The sequence below is a fragment of the Carassius gibelio genome, chromosome A9 (genome assembly GCF_023724105.1).
Source record: "Carassius gibelio isolate Cgi1373 ecotype wild population from Czech Republic chromosome A9, carGib1.2-hapl.c, whole genome shotgun sequence".
NCBI classification, from domain to species: Eukaryota; Metazoa; Chordata; class Actinopteri; order Cypriniformes; family Cyprinidae; genus Carassius; species Carassius gibelio.
The window spans coordinates 982,604-1,000,275 of NC_068379.1; the positions used below are offsets into that span (position 1 = coordinate 982,604).

Consider the following 17,672-nt stretch of genomic DNA (forward strand, 5'->3'; position numbering starts at 1 on the left):
CCTAGGTGTGCTACTTGATCGCAATCTTTCCTTAGAAAGCCACGTTTCTAGCATTTGTAAAACTGCATTTTTCCATCTCAAAAATATATCTAAATTACGGCCTATGCTCTCAATGTCAAATGCAGAAATGTTAATCCATGCATTTATGACTTCAAGGTTAGACTACTGTAATGCTTTATTGGGTGGTTGTTCTGCACGCTTGGTAAACAAACTACAGCTAGTCCAAAATGCAGCAGCAAGAGTTCTTACTAGAACCAGGAAGTATGACCATATTAGCCCGGTCCTGTCCACACTGCACTGGCTCCCTATCAAACATCGTATAGATTTTAAAATATTGCTTATTACTTATAAAGCCCTGAATGGTTTAGCACCTCAGTATTTGAATGAGCTCCTTTTACATTACACTCCTCTACGTCCGCTACGTTCTCAAAACTCAGGCAATTTGATAATACCTAGAATATCAAAATCAACTGCGGGCGGCAGATCCTTTTCCTATTTGGCGCCTAAACTCTGGAATAACCTACCTAACATTGTTCGGGAGGCAGACACACTCTTGCAGTTTAAATCTAGATTAAAGACCCATCTCTTTAACCTGGCATACACATAACATACTAATATGCTTTTAATATCCAAATCCGTTAAAGGATTTTTAGGCTGCATTAATTAGGTAAACTGGAACCGGAACACTTCACATAACACCGTACTTTCTACATCATTAGAAGAATGGCATCTACGCTAATATTTGTCTGTTTCTCTCTTGTTCCGAGGTCACCGTGGCCACCAGATCCAGTCTGTGTCCAGATCAGAGGGTCACTGCAGTCACCCGGATCCAGTACGTATCCAGACCAGATGGTGGATCAGCACCTAGAAAGGACCTCTACTGACCTGAAAGACAGCGGAGACCAGGACAACTAGAGCCCCAGATACAGATCCCCTGTAAAGACCTTGTCTCAGAGGAGCACCAGGACAAGACCACAGGAAACAGATGATTCTTCTGCACAATCTGACTTTGCTGCAGCCTGGAATTGAACTACTGGTTTCGTCTGGTCAGAGGAGAACTGGCCCCCCAACTGAGCCTGGTTTCTCCCAAGGTTTTTTTCTCCATTCTGTCACCGATGGAATTTCGGTTCCTTGCCGCTGTCGCCTCTGGCTTGCTTAGTTGGGGTCACTTCATCTACAGCGATATCGTTGACTTGATTGCAAATTAAAACAGACACTATTTCAACTGAACAGAGATGACATCAATGAATTCAATGATGAACTGCCTTTAACTATCATTTTGCATTATTGAGACACTGTTTTCCAAATGAATGTTGTTCAGTGCTTTGGCGCAATGTATTTTGTTTAAAGCACTATATAAATAAAGGTGATTGATTGATTGATTGATTGACTTGCATACTTGATCCCATGCCTGGTAGCCTGTTTAAATCCTGTTTTGGTCCTTTATGTCCCTCAGTTCTTGCTATAATAAATGACTCTTTGTCAACTGGGGAGGTGCCAGCAGCACTTAAAACTACTGCGGTTACTCCCGTTTTAAAAAAGCAAAATTCTGATGTGAAAAATCTGTCAAATTATCGTCCAATATCAAATCTATCATTTCTATCTAAAATCTTGGAGGGTGTGGTTGCAGCTCAATTAAACAAACACTTAATTGAAAATAAACTATTTGAGCAACATCAATCAGGATTTAGAAAATTACACAGCACTGAGACTGCATTGATGAAAGTCGCTAATGACTTACTAATTGCCTCCGACTCCGGATCAACGTCCATTCTCATTCTCTTGGATCTCAGTTCAGCCTTCGATACTATTGACCATGCCCTACTACTTAATCGCCTCGAACATGTATTTGGCTTGTCAGAGACTGTTCTTGACTGGTTCAAGTCCTATTTCACTGACCGTAGTCAATTTGTTTTTATGGGTGGTTATAGGTCCAAGGTTGGTTCTGTTCATACGGGTGTTCCACAAGGGTCAGTCTTGGGTCCTCTACTCTTTAGTATGTACATCTTTCCACTTGGTCAATTATTACAATCTTTCAACCTTAACTATCACTTTTATGCTGATGATACACAGATTTATATCCATACTAGACCGGGTCAGCAAGTGAACGTTGGGCATCTTTCTAACTGTATTGCTCAGATAAAGATTTGGATGTCCAATAATTTTCTATCTCTAAATGGCTCAAAAACAAAAGTCATGCTCCTTGGATCTTCACATCAACTGCGAAAGGTTAGGTCTCCTACTCTGTCTGTTGATGGCGTTGCACTGGAGTTTAAGTCCAAATAAAAAAATTTGGGTGTCATATTTGATGCCACGATGTCATTTGAGCCTTTTGTCCAGAATACAGTTAAGACATCATTTTATCACCTCAGAAATATAGCCCAGCTACGTCCGATGTTATGATTTTCGGTAGCTGAAAAGTTGATTAACTCTTTTGTCTTTTCGCACATTGACTACTGCAATGGTCTTCTAGCTGGGGTATCTAAATCATCACTGGATAAATTGCAATATCTTCAAAATTCAGCTGCTAGAGTACTGGGGTCTGGGGTCATGGCCAGGGACCATATAACTCCGTTCTTGGAGTCCCTGCACTGGCTACCTGTTAGGTACCGTATTGATTTTAAAATCCTTATGCTGGCCTATAAATCTCTTGTGACGAGTCAGCTGCCTCCTCCCCTGATTTTCACCGGCACCCCGTCCTAAATCGCCGCCCTTCACCAGGCTCCCGACTGGTGTGGGTGTCTGAGAGGAGGGGCGCTGGACGAGTCAGGGCTGGCGGCGTGTGATGGGGCACACCTGAAGGAAGTGGATCCTCATTACCGCCGCTGTTTAAAAGCCCAACGCGCCTCTCCTCAGGAGACCGGTCTCTTCCCCGTGCATGCACACTGGTGTCCTCGTGGGTCCAGGAAGGATGCATTGAGGGACTCCCGCGCCACCAAGACGTGAGCTGCCGGACACGCAATCCGGATGGGAACCGCACCCGTATACACGGCCGACGGGCCAGGAGGCCGGGCCGTCCATCCCCTACCAGCGCCGCGGCCAACGAAAGAGACGCGGCCGCTAGGAGAAGCCGCCGCCCCTCGCGCCCCGGACCGAGGAGGGGAGCGCGTGCGGCCGCCGGACTCCGCCCCTTGCCTGGACCCTTCCTCGATGAACACTGCCCGACCTACACAAACCCCGCAGCACGACGAGGACACCAGATTCCCTGTTATTTTGGACACTTTCCCCCTTTGGCCACTTTTATTCCCTGTGTTATTTTATGATTTCTGTTAATAAAAGCCTCTCTGAGGCCTGACGCCACGCCCACTGTGTCTGTCTTGTGCTCCTCCCGTGACACTCTACACAATCTGTCACCTGAGTATTTAACTGACTTATTAATCCCCTACACACCACGTCGCAATCTGCGCTCCTCTCAGAGTTGTCTTTTGGTTGTTCAAAAGACACGGCTTCATACGTGGGGTGACCGAGCATTTTCTGTCTATGCTCCTAAGCTCTGGAATTCTCTCCCGGCCAACATCAGGGAAGCAAATTCATTAGTGACTTTTAAATCTCTTCTTAAAACATTTTATTTTAGGATTGCTTTTACATAAACTTTATTTTATGCGTTTATTTTCTTGTACTTACATTGTGTTTATTCATTTGCTGTTATGCTTGTCTGTAAAGTGCTTTGAGAAAGCTGCTTTTAAAGGCGCTATACAAAATAAATATATTATTATTATTATTATTATTCACTTTTTTTTCTTTTCAGTTGAGCTGACCTGTCTCTTTCCCAAACATTGAACAGCTTTACTGTCCAAATCAGAATGCCCACGATTCTAGACACTATAATTCATAAAGGTACCTTTTTACTTTAGCGTTTTTAAACATTTTAAAGTTCTCAAAACGGCACTTCCTTTAGCGCAGACCCGCCACTTTAAACCGCTCCTAATCTTACAACTCATAACTTTCCCACAATTCTTCTAAGTGCAGCTTTAGTGGATAGACATGTTTTAGAGTTTAACCTGCCCCTTTTTGCAGACTCGCCACATTCCACCACTTCTAATCATACAATTCATAGTACTTTTCCAAATTTATTCTAAGTGCGGCTTTTTAGTGAATAGACATGTTTTAGAGTTTAACCTGCCCCTTTTTGCAGACTCGCCACATTTTACCACCTCTAATCACAGATAATTGCTAAATTGCATTACGGCTTATTCTGAGAAAAAATTTGACTAAATGGTCTTTTACTCCAAAAGATCCACTTTTACCCCAGCTTCATTCAAATAATTTGGAGGTCCACTGATCAGAACAACCCTCCGTCTCGAGTCCAAAATACGATTGACCGAATACGTAGGTTCCCCGTCTACGAGTCGCGGCTGTGTGGGAACATGGGCCGGCGGATTAAGGTAAGAATGGAAGACAGGTTTTAATTTGGAGACATGAAAGCCGGGGTGAATTCTCCTGTACCTTGGAGGAAGTTTGAGGTGGACTGTCACTGGACTAATTATCTTGGTGACAGTAAACGGGCCAATGAATTTGGGAGCTAACTTATTAGATACGGAGTGGAGCGGAATATTCTTGGTAGAAAGCCACACTTTTTGACCCACAACATATACGGGAGGCTTTGAACGGTGGCGATCGACTTTAGCCTTAGTGCGCACCCCCACCAGAGGCAGAGTCTCACAGGCTCTGGTCCATGTGCCGTGACACCTCTGGATGAAGGTGTGAGCGGAGGGGAAGGGCAAGGGTTGCACTCTTGCCACATATTTTTCATTCTCATGAAAAAAAGTTGAAGTGCAAATTGACAGGTTACAACAGAACAGGGAAAATATGTCATCTGCCGTGGGCATAAGGTTTCACAAGCAGATACTCGTTCTCTGTTAGCTATATAAGGTCTCGAAGCTGCTTTTTGTGGATTACTGCACACACTGACTCCCAGTCACCGGTTGAACCAACTCCTGAACTGAATATACAACAGTTATTTTCTCTTATCTCTGCAGTAAGTATTTATTTGATATTCTTGATTGTAGAGATAGTGATATTTTATACTGTATGTTAAAGCAGCCTAAAGAACTGTTTCTTTATATTTTCTCTTTACTTTTACATCTTTACACCTTTAAGATACCATCACAGCTTAACTAAAAAGACAAAATTGCTTCTATACTTGATGCTTAGTTTGTTGGGTTTGCCAATTATAATGGTGCATGTATTTAAAAATGTATATTGCCAGAAGATGATCTGATGTTAAGACAATATATCAAATTATATGCTCTCCTCTGAACCAATAACGGGCCAGAATTCCCAAGCACTAATTCATACAGACAAATGAATTTGAATGAAAAAACTTTTTTGGTGTTCTACATACATGTACATATTACATTGTTTCTTTCTTTAAAAATTCAGATCTTCCCAGCTCCCATTTAAAAACATGGGAAACGATACTTCACGCTCAAATACCCACGTTGCCAATGCAACTGGGAAGCATATTCGGATTTTCTATGGAGTAGATACAATGAGGCTGGAAGAAATGGTAATAAATGTGGGAGCAGGGATAGAAGGTAAAGCATCAAAAACTGAGCAATCAGTAACAGGGACGATTTCCAGCGATATGAAGATGGTTTTTAAACCAGACTCCCGGGTCCGTTACATTCACGTGCCGCAGAATGAGACATGTAACTTCGCAGGGGAAGGCACCATCTATGCCACTGTCCTTATGGAAGATGAAAAGGATGAAAAAATCTGCAATGGTGTCATTTGCCAAAATTTCAAGATCCCAGACGACCGGTCTTTTATCGTGACTGCCAATCATACCATCAAATTGCAAAAGTATGGCGCAGGCCTTTGGATTGATGAGAGTGGCACGAACCATCAGACTTAACTTTCCTCTTCATCCTCCTCCGTAATCTTATTGTGTTCTAATTTTGATAAGCAGATAAGATGGCCATTTTGGCAAGGTTAATTGGAATAGTAATAGTTTAGATCAGTGGTTCTCAGCCTTTTTGATTCCATAATGAAACTAAAGCCACAAGTCTACTAATTCTTAATTTGAAAATTCATAATATAATCTGTAAAACTGTGAATTTTATCAAACATTTTCTAAGACTATGTCGTGTGTTATTAGAGAAGGCTAATAAAAGGCTAATACAATTGATTTATGGCCCCTGTGATCTCCTGTAAACTCTCCTGTGTGCTGTCTCCATATGTTTGGCTACACAAACTGCCTCATTCATAATTCTATTGTTCTTACAAAACGAGCCTTTCACACATCGGCATGAGACATTATCCGCATTATTCTTTTAACATTATTCTTTAGTTTTTATTCAGCCATTATTAGCCTTTGTTCTGGTATTTCAAGGTTTACTAGGCCACAACACTTCAATCCCAGTATACATTTACCCAACTATTATAAAAACTACTATAAAAATAAAACAAAACATTTTCTTACGACCTTATGTGAATTATTATGACAAAATGCATTATGAAGAAGAACCGCACCTGTTATATAGTATGGCAAGCCGTTTTGACTTTTTTCATTCTCAGGATATGAATTCTTAATATCAACAATTAAATTTTCACTAGATAAAATGTTTATGCTTGATATCAGGAATTAGATTTCTACTAGTAACAATGTTAATTCTTGATATCAACAATTAAATTTACACTAGTACCAACTCAAATTCTTGATATAAAAAATTACTTCAGCACTTACAGAAATACATTTATCATATCAACAATGAAATTACAACTAGTAATACACATACAGTACATCTTGATATTTTAATTCTGATAACTTAATTCTTACATGTTAAAATTACATTTTCACTAGTATAAATGGTTATTTAAGATATCATGAATTCCTTTTTGGATATGTGCATAATTTAAATGACTACTGCTTTGAAATATTAAAATAAGAGCATGATATTTTTACATGCTGGAGAACTGGGATGAAATGTGAACAAACTGAAAGAAAATGTTGTGCCATTGAAAGGACGTACCATAATGGCTTTTGTGGCCAACGACATCTACATACCATAGAGGCATGTCTCAGAAATCTGTCAAGAGTTGCCAGGCTGTTAGGAACAGAGACAGATAATGAACTTAAAGACTTGCTCATCGACCTAAGGAGGAATTTGCTGGCGCAAACTGTAGAGCAAGACCAGGCCTACTCTGCTGGGAGTGTATATTCAAAATGTGCGATCTGTTAATTGAGAACATTTATATGGAGCCTGAACCTAACCCACTAAATTGCACATTAAGCCTTTTTTTTACATAGAAAGAAAACACCTAATTAATGAACTAAGACAGCGTTAAGAGTTTATAGTGAGTTTAGAGTTTATAATGTTTTTTTATATTTTTGTTGTGAGTGTAACAATAATTAAAATAACACAAGGAGCAAGAAGTACATTACACTAAAATTATATATATATATATATATAATCAATAGCCCTGCAGTAAGTAGTGTGTTATGTTTTGCATTATTGACACACTGTTTTCCTATTTAATTTTCTTCTGTTGCTTTGACACAATCTTTTTAGTTTAAAGTGCTATATGTATAAAGGTGACTTGACTTGACATGTTTATGCGGCACAATTCTTTTACAATTACAATGAAGTGCACTTACAAGTGTAAGGGAAACCGGTCAATTTAGCTCAAAGGGAACCATTTAAGATTTTAAAGGGAATTTGAACAGAATCACTGTATCACGGCTGATCACTGAGATGCCCTGCGATTCACTGAACGAGCCATTTAACATCAAATCTGCACTGGATATTAATATCCAAACTATAGTGAAAACACTATTAATTAGCACAGTAACAAGATCGGCAGTTTAAGACATTAACTTGTAAGCACAAAACACAAGATACTTCTCTTTTCAATAAGGCTTTATTAGATAAATCTAAGACATATAAACTAATCTAACACATAAACGCACTCACACATTCACACAAGTTGCAGGAAGATTGAAATTTAAGGAAAAATGAGTTTAAGAGAATGAAAATGTAAGTGCAATGACCAACTTTTTATTAATTTATTCAAAATTTGGCAAATTCTGTTACATTCCGTGTTAAACTGTAAATTCCGTTTTTATGACTGGATTCCGCGATTCCGTCCACGTTTTCTGCATTGCGGAAATCATAGGGTCCTACAATAAGAAACAACTTGTAAAACCCAGTATAGATTAGCAGCAGGTACAGTATAAAATCAGAAACAGTTCTTGTTCAGGAAAATTATCATATCTGCCTTCTCAGGCAGGATGCGAGAGCATTCTGGACAGATTCATTTATTATCTCCTGCTGTGGAGAAAACATGTTCGCTGGGTGTAGAAGAAGTTTGAACGCTTAAATAGGAGAAAAAAAGAGGCAGCGGAGTACGGTCGGCCCAGCGCGTCTAAAACGGGGCACATATTTCTCTCCATGAACTTGGAGGTGCATTATCATGTTCGACGTGCACCCTCCTATGCACGAAACAATCTTAATGCAAATGTTGCATTTTGCCAAGATTTCATTCTGTTTAGGAAATTGAAACCACACTTAGAACCACCGACGCACGCTATCCATGTTCGACTGGCTTCTTTGTTGGTGTTCAGCGGTTTCTTCTTCTTCCGGTCGGCGGACTAGGAATCGAAATGTAAACTTTTGAACGATTCCAGGAAAATCACAAAGCTAGTCCCGGTTCCAATCGATACTCTATACTCGATACCCAAGCCTACAAGTGACAGAACATAAAATCTTTCACCCTAAGTTTGCGTGTTACCAGATGTTCATGCACAGACAAGATTTATCTTTCACGGTGTCTATCTTTCAAACAGGTGACCATCACACTTGTCATTAGGATAATCCCTTATGACATGATATATTACAAAACAGATGACAAGTCACAGCTGCCGATGATTCACAGATGTTGTAATTTCACAGCTGATGACGTATAAACATGATTTATTACAAACGGATGTCATATCACATGTTGTAACAACATCTGTGACCATTAAAAGATCAAAGGGTCAATGTCGTGTGGGGGAGGGGTAAATGTCAAAGGGTCAAAGTTATCAATCAAATTATGACAGCCGGTGTAGTATAATAAGTACTTTGGTCCACTGTGTTTTTTAAAACCAAAGTCATTGCACCCCTTTACCAAGAAATCTTGGAGCACATAATGCTTCCTTCTGCTGACCAGCTTTTTGTAGATGCTGATTTCATTTTCCAGCAGGATTTGACACCTGGGCACACTGCCAAAAGCACCAGAAGTTGGTTAAATGACCATGGTGTTGGTGTGTCTGACTGGCCAGCAAACTCCTCAGACCTGAACCCCAGAAAGAATCTATGGGCTATTTTCAAGAGGAAGATGAGAAACAAGAGACCAAACAATGCAGATGAGCTGAAGGCCACTGTCAAGGCCACCTCCATGCTACGCTGAATTGAGGCAGAAATTAAAGCAAAAGAAGCCCCTACCAAGTATTGAGTACAGTAAATGAACATACTTTCCAGAAGGCCAGCAATTCACAAAAAAATGATGTAGTGAGGTCAAAGGTTAGAAACAAAAAAAAAAAGAGCTCGTTATACTGCTGTCAGTCCTGTATTTATACGATTATATTCACACGCAGTCTAGTTATTTACGAGAGTGTCTGTCACATCATACATGTGAGAGAGCTGATCGGCGCTGCACAAATGTGCTGCTTTGGTAACTTACAGCAACATCGAGATGAGCTGTTTGTCAGCTGAAGGTTTTTCCTCTCCACCCTTAAAAGTTGCTGACGGTTAGTGAAGATTTTACGAATGAACTTGCAGCTCGATAGGACTGTTGTCTTTTCAAAAGTACAGACTTTTCAGTGTTATGGACATGGCAGTCGCGTTGGTTGCTGTTGCTATGGTTACAGGCTTGAATCCTGTTGCACTTTTATACATTGAAGTGTTCAAGACAATACAAGACTCAGACCTGTGAGCAGAGCTGAGGAGTAACTGATTACATAATCAGATTTCAAACATTAAGTACTTGTCATTAGATTAAATTACATATTAATGCACTCATAATCAGACTACAGTTACTATTTTATTGATTACATATTATTCACACAATAACAATAAATTATTAATAAATTCTTCTTTTTCATCTTTTAAATGATCCTTTCTAAAACAGCCTTCCGCTTATATACATTCAGAAAGTCTTCCAGTTTTGAGTACATTCTTCCTCCCTGCCCACTGTTCCTTAAACAGTTCTCTGATCTTCCTCTATTATTCGCCACAATAATCCTGGAACATATCTATTTTTCGACCCCCACATAGAGCTTCTTGTAAATGGTACTGTCGTGGCAATTTTTTCAATGCAAGAAACAGAGAAAGAAAGTCCTCTATGTTTTTTAATTTCTTGCAAGAAAGGTCAACTGTCTGAAGCCAACCTGGGGTGCGTTTCCCAAAAGCATAGTTGCTAACCTGTTAGCAACTTACTTGGTTGGCAACTTGAAATTATATTGCAACCAACAAAGTTGCTAACTATGCTTTTGGAAAATGCACCCCTGAATGACTGTATGACTAAGAGTAACACTTTGACTCAGTATTTATTTACATTTATTTATTCATTTAGCAGACGCTTTTATCCAAAGCGACTTACAGATGAAGACAGTGGAAGCAATCAAAAACAACAAAAAGAGCAATGATATATAAGTGCTATAACAAGTCTTAGTTAGGTTAACACAGTACACATAGCATGGGATTTTAAATAATATAATACATATAAAGAAAACAGATAGAATAAAAAAAATAATAGAGTAGAACAAGCTAGTTAGAGGACTTTACACATAAACACATATATATAATTGCATAACAAATGAAAAGAAAAATAGAATACAGAAAGATTTGAAAGGTAGTTACATTTTTTAAGAATAGAATTAGAATATTGAGTGATAAAGTTAGAGGGTCAAATAAAGATGGAAGAGATGTGTTTTAAGCTGATTCTTGAAGATGGTAAGGACTCAGCTGCTCGGATTGAGTTGGGGAGGAGGGAACATTTAATTTAAAAGTCCGTAAAAGTGACTTTGTGCTTCTTTGGGATGGCACAATCAAGCGACGTTCACTTGCAGAACGCAAGCTTCTAGAGGGCACATAAGTCTGAAGTAACAAATTTAGGTAAATGGGTGCAGAGCCAGTGGTAGTTTTGTAGGCAAACATCAATGCCTTGAATTTTATGCGAGCAGCTATTGGAAGCTAGTGCAAATTGATAAACAGAGGTGTTAATCATAGGGCCCAAAAACTCTACTTGTAATAACCTAGAACACTGTCTAAGACTTGATGGTTGCTCTGTCAATTCTTCGTCATCAGTTAGGAACCTAGGTGTGCTACTTGATCGCAATCTTTCCTTAGAAAGCCACGTTTCTAGCATTTGTAAAACTGCATTTTTCCATCTCAAAAATATATCTAAATTACGGCCTATGCTCTCAATGTCAAATGCAGAAATGTTAATCCATGCATTTATGACTTCAAGGTTAGACTACTGTAATGCTTTATTGGGTGGTTGTTCTGCACGCTTGGTAAACAAACTACAGCTAGTCCAAAATGCAGCAGCAAGAGTTCTTACTAGAACCAGGAAGTATGACCATATTAGCCCGGTCCTGTCCACACTGCACTGGCTCCCTATCAAACATCGTATAGATTTTAAAATATTGCTTATTACTTATAAAGCCCTGAATGGTTTAGCACCTCAGTATTTGAATGAGCTCCTTTTACATTATACTCCTCTACGTCCGCTACGTTCTCAAAACTCAGGCAATTTGATAATACCTAGAATATCAAAATCAACTGCGGGCGGCAGATCCTTTTCCTATTTGGCGCCTAAACTCTGGAATAACCTACCTAACATTGTTCGGGAGGCAGACACACTCTTGCAGTTTAAATCTAGATTAAAGACCCATCTCTTTAACCTGGCATACACATAACATACTAATATGCTTTTAATATCCAAATCCGTTAAAGGATTTTTAGGCTGCATTAATTAGGTAAACTGGAACCGGAACACTTCACATAACACCGTACTTTCTACATCATTAGAAGAATGGCATCTACGCTAATATTTGTCTGTTTCTCTCTTGTTCCGAGGTCACCGTGGCCACCAGATCCAGTCTGTGTCCAGATCAGAGGGTCACTGCAGTCACCTGGATCCAGTACGTATCCAGACCAGATGGTGGATCAGCACCTAGAAAGGACCTCTACTGCCCTGAAAGACAGCGGAGACCAGGACAACTAGAGCCCCAGATACAGATCCCCTGTAAAGACCTTGTCTCAGAGGAGCACCAGGACAAGACCACAGGAAACAGATGATTCTTCTGCACAATCTGACTTTGCTGCAGCCTGGAATTGAACTACTGGTTTCGTCTGGTCAGAGGAGATCTGGCCCCCCAACTGAGCCTGGTTTCTCCCAAGGTTTTTTTCTCCATTCTGTCACCGATGGAGTTTCGGTTCCTTGCCGCTGTCGCCTCTGGCTTGCTTAGTTGGGGTCACTTCATCTACAGCGATATCGTTGACTTGATTGCAAATTAAAACAGACACTATTTCAACTGAACAGAGATGACATCAATGAATTCAATGATGAACTGCCTTTAACTATCATTTTGCATTATTGAGACACTGTTTTCCAAATGAATGTTGTTCAGTGCTTTGGCGCAATGTATTTTGTTTAAAGCACTATATAAATAAAGGTGATTGATTGATTGATTGATTGATGTGTATTTTTTGTGCTAAATTAATCTTGCTGCCGCGTTCTGAATTAATTGTAAAGGTTTGATAGAATTGGCTGTAAGACCTGCCAAGAGGGCATTGCAATAGTCCAGCCTTGACAGAACAAGAGCTTGAACAAGGAGTTGTGCAGCATGTTCCGAAAGAAAGGGCTTGATCTTCTTGATGTTGAATAAAGCAAATCTGCAGGATAACAGTTTTAGCAATGTGGTCTGAGAAAGTCAGTTGGTCATCAATCATAACTCCAAGGCTTCTAGCTGTTTTTGAAGGAGTTATGGTTGATGTGCCTTACTTGATGGTGAAATTGTGATGGAACGATGGGTTTGCTGGAATCACAAGCAGTTCTGTCTTGACAAGGTTGAGTTGAAGGTGATGGTCCATCATCCAGGAAGAAATGTCTGTTAGACAAGCTGAGATGCGAATAGCTACCGTCGGATCTTCAGGATGGAATGAGAGGTAGAGTTGAGTGTCATCAGCATAGCAGTGGTATGAAAAGCCATGTTTCTGAATGACAGAACCTAATGATGCCATGTAGACAGAGAAGAGAAGAGGTCCAAGAACTGAGCCCTGAGGCACCCCAGTAGTTAGATGTTGAGACTTGGACACCTCACCTCTCCAAGATATTTTGAAGGACCTATCTGATAGGTAAGACTCAAACATTGAATTGTGGTTTCTGAGATGCTCTTTGCCAGTAGCATTGATAGGAGGATCTGGTGATTAACCGTGTCAAAAGCAGCGGACAGATCAAGCAGGATATAAGTACTGAAGATTTGGATTCTGCTCTTGCCAGTCTTAGAGCTTCAACAACTGAGAGCAAGGCAGTCTCAGTTGAATGTCCACTTCTATAGCCAGATTGGTTGCTGTCAAGAAGATTGCTGTGTGTGAGAAATGTAGAGACTTGTTTGAACACAGCTCTTTCAAGTGTTTTTGCAATGAAAGGAAGAAGAGAAACTGGTCTGTAGTTCTCTAAAAGAGATGGGTTGAGGTTTATTTATTTATTTATATCCTAATCATCTCATTCAATCTTAATGCATATTTAACATATGTCTCCCTTATTGGAGGATTTCCCCTCGTCTAGGTTTTCTAAGTTTTATATACAAATCATATTCTTAGAAGCTGGGAAATAGGGTCGCTAAAAAGCTTTTTTTTTGTCTCATTCTTATCTTGCACCTTTGACACATGGACTGCTTTTAGCACAATTGGTAAAGCAAATAATAATGTAATTCCCTCTCTACTCTCTCCCCACTCAAAGTAAGCTCCTGGTTTAAGCCTCATCCAATCTGTTCCAGTGCACCCCCCATCCCCCCTGGAATAAAAGACAGGCCCTTCTAGAAAAAAATTAAAATTTGTATTAAGTTATATTATTTGTGATATATTAGTTCACCATTTTTTGTTGATGGGGTGCCTCTCCACTAGCAGATTAAATGCCATGTCCATTTAATCTGTGACAGCGCGCTCCATCTGCCGGGCTTTCGGCTGTTTAGAGCGGATCGCAAAGCAGAATTAACAGGGAAATCGCGTGGCGGCGGAACATGCTTTTACATCAATGAACGGTTGTGTACAGATGTAACTTTGTTAAAGAAGATGTGCTGCCCTGATCTAGAAATGCAGTTTTTCAACTGCAAGCCGTTCTATTCGCTGCAGGAGTTTCACTCGTTCATTCTGGTGAGTGTTTACATTTCTCCGCAAGTGCATGTGAGCTCAGCTTTACAGAAACTCGCTGATCAGATCACAGACACAGAACAACAACACCCGGACTCTGTTTTTATTATTCTTGGGGACTTGAATCTCTCCCGTGAACTGCCAAAATACAGACAGCATGTTACATGTCCCACCAGAGACAGTAATATATTGGATCACTGTTACACCACAATAAAGGATGTATATCACTGTTCCATGAGCAGCTTTTGGACGTGCTGAACACTGTCTGGTTCATCTTATACCGACCTACAAGCAGAAACTTAAATCTGCTAAACCTGTTTTAAAGACTGTGAAGAGAAGGACCAGCGAAACAGAGCAGGATTTACAATCCTGTTTTGACCTCACTGATTGGAGTGTTTTTGAAGCTGCTACCACCAATCTGGACAAACTCACAGAGACTCTAACATACTATATTAGTTTCTGTGAGGATATATGCATTCCTACCAGGACTTATTTAACATTCAACAATGATAAGCCATGGTTTACAGTAAAACTCAGACATCTTCGTCAGGCCAAAGAGGATGCCTACAGAAAAGGGGACAGAGTCTTGTGCAATCAGGCCAGGAACACACTGATCAAAGAGATTAGATCGGCTAAAAAGACCTACGCTAAAAAGTTGAAAGACCAGTTTACTTCCAACGACTCAACTTCAGTTTGGAGAGGTCTGAGAGCCATCACAAACTACAAGACACCATCCCTTTGCACTGAGGCAAATCAACGATTTGCTAATGACCTGAATGAGTTTTATTGTAGATTTAAAACCCCAAACACCCATTCTGACCATCTCCCTACACATCCGTTAACACCTCCTGCAATCCCCCTCTCCACACCCCCTGCTCTTCAAATCTGTGAAGATGTTGTGCGCCAGGTCTTCAAGAAGAACAAAAGAAGAAAAGCACCAGGCCCAGATGGTGTTACACCAGCCTGTCTGAAAATCTGTGCTGACCAGCTGGCCCCCATCTTTTTACAGATCTTCAACAGATCCCTGGAGTTGTGTGAAGTGCCTTCCTGCTTCAAACGCTCCACCATAATCCCCATTCCAAAGAAACCCAAGATAACAGGATTTAACGACTACAGACCTGTGGCTCTAACGTGTGTCGTCATGAAGTTGTTTGAAAAACTGGTTCTGGCTTATCTGAAGGGCATCACTGGACCCTTACTGGACCCCCTGCAGTTTGCTTACCGAGCAAACAGGTCCGTGGATGAAGCAATCAACATGGGATTGCACTTCATCCTGCAACATCTGGACAAAACAGGGACTTATGTGAGGATCCTGTTTGTGGACATTAGTTCGGGTTTCAACACCATCATCCCAACAGCCCTCCAGACCAAACTGACCCAGCTCTCTGTTCCTGGCTCTATCTGTCAGTGGATCACCAGCTTTCTAAAAGATAGGCAACAGTTAGTTAGTTTGTTTTATTTAGAGCTTGACAAGGCAGGATATTGAAGAACAAAACCCTGAAATGTATCAAAAAGAACACAGACTCAAAACAACCTTATACAATTAATAAATAAATTAAACAAAACAGGCTTCATACAAAAAAACAAAACAAACTGTCAATTATTTATAAAACAGTTTAAGAGCACGTGGAATAAAAGAAAGTTCATGTCTTTTTGATTTACTCCTGGGCACAACAAACTCCCTATGCTGCCGTAGTAGGTAAGTATGTTTTGGAGCCACAGACAGGAAACAATGCAGAGGTGATGATCTGTCCTTGAGTAGTTTTTTAAAAGTATGTATAGTGGCCTCGTCCCGCCTCTCATTCAGTAATGGGACAGAAGAAGTTGGAACACCTATTCAATGTTTTGGACCCTCTCTAGCTCATCAGAGAGACCTTTAGGTAGTCCACTCCATACCGGGCTAGCGTACTCAAGGACTGACCGTATAAATGTCAGATATACTTTCATTAAAACAACACTAGTTTTTAGCAACACAGAGATAGTGTATTCTAGGACGCACCTTCTAAATCATGTACTTAACATGGGAATCCCATGACAGGTCAGAAGAAATTTGGTTTACAGATGGAAACTATGCCAATTGCATATCCTGATATTACAGGAGAGGGAGGGCAGGGAATGTTTTCATATTTCCTGGTGCTAATGATCATGTCCACTGTCTTACCTTTTTTCATTGCCAATGAAAATTCCTGTCCCCAATCCGCCACTAAATCCAAGGCCTTCTGAGTTAATCCTGGTAGGGATCCCATAAAAAATTCAGCAATTGTTAAATCATCAGTGTCCCTGAGGGACACCAGCTGCAATTGGATAGGGGTTAGACACACAGGAGCCTCACTTCACCTTTTGCTCTCTGTTACTCAGAGAGCTCCTTACACTGAGCCAGAGCGGTCATCTGACATTCATGTCAGCTAAAGCATAGAGCAGTTGACAATGATCAATTGTGTCAAAAGGTAGAGTAAAATCAACGAAAACAGCATGGATGTCAAATTTAGGATCGATTTTAAGTGCGTAATGCCAGGATTGCAAAAGTTGAATCAGAGCTTATTATAAAGTTTAAATTGTTCTTAAAACTGAGTTGTGTCATTATTAACTTGGGGAAAGACAAAGACAGTTACTTAAGTGGAGAATTTTCATCCATCCAACTGTAGTTGAGTAGGCCAAAATTTTCCTAGAATTCATCAAATATCTCCTCAGAGTAATTCCATCCAGATGTCCTGATGCCCAATTTAGGAATAAAATAACACCATTAGGTGATCCATTCGTGCATTTCTAGACTATGTTAAGTTAGTATTGTTTAAAAAGCTAAAAAAAAGGAGCTGCAGCTGCCCTTAAAAGAGCCACCTAGTGAGAATTAGTGAGACTGGGAAATTCTTTTCAAACAGCTGCTCCACCAACACTGGTGCCCCTCAGGGATGTGTTCTCTCCCCTCTGCTCTTCTCCCTGTATACCAACAACTGCACGGCTAAAGACCCCTCTGTCAAGCTCCTGAAGTTTGCTGAAGACACTACAGTCATCGGCCTCATCCAGGATGGTGATGAGTCTGCTTACAGACAAGAGGTTGAGCAGCTGGCTGTCTGGTGCAGTCTTAAGAACCTGGAGCTGAACACGCTCAAAACAGTGGAGATGGTCGTGGACTTCAGGAGAAACCCCCCTGCTCTCCCCCCACTCACCATCATGAACAGCACTGTGACTGCAGTGGAGTCATTCAGATTCCTGGGCACCACTATCTCTCAGGACCTGAAGTGGGACAATCACATTGACTCCATTGTGAAAAAGGCCCAACAAAGGTTATACTTCCTTCGCAAGCCGAGG

General features: G+C 40.4%; 2 long non-coding RNA genes across 2 annotated transcripts; both read left to right on the plus strand.

Moving 5' to 3' along the window:
- The first annotated feature begins 410 nt into the window (after positions 1-410).
- Positions 411-12,682, plus strand: LOC128019390 (uncharacterized). Its single transcript, XR_008185135.1, has 2 exons — positions 411-1,091; positions 12,390-12,682. It is a non-coding gene; the product is annotated as an uncharacterized LOC128019390 (long non-coding RNA).
- Positions 4,891-6,130, plus strand: LOC128019394 (uncharacterized). The gene is made up of 2 exons (XR_008185139.1): positions 4,891-4,978; positions 5,383-6,130. It is a non-coding gene; the product is annotated as an uncharacterized LOC128019394 (long non-coding RNA).
- Positions 12,683-17,672: the final 4,990 nt, after the last annotated feature.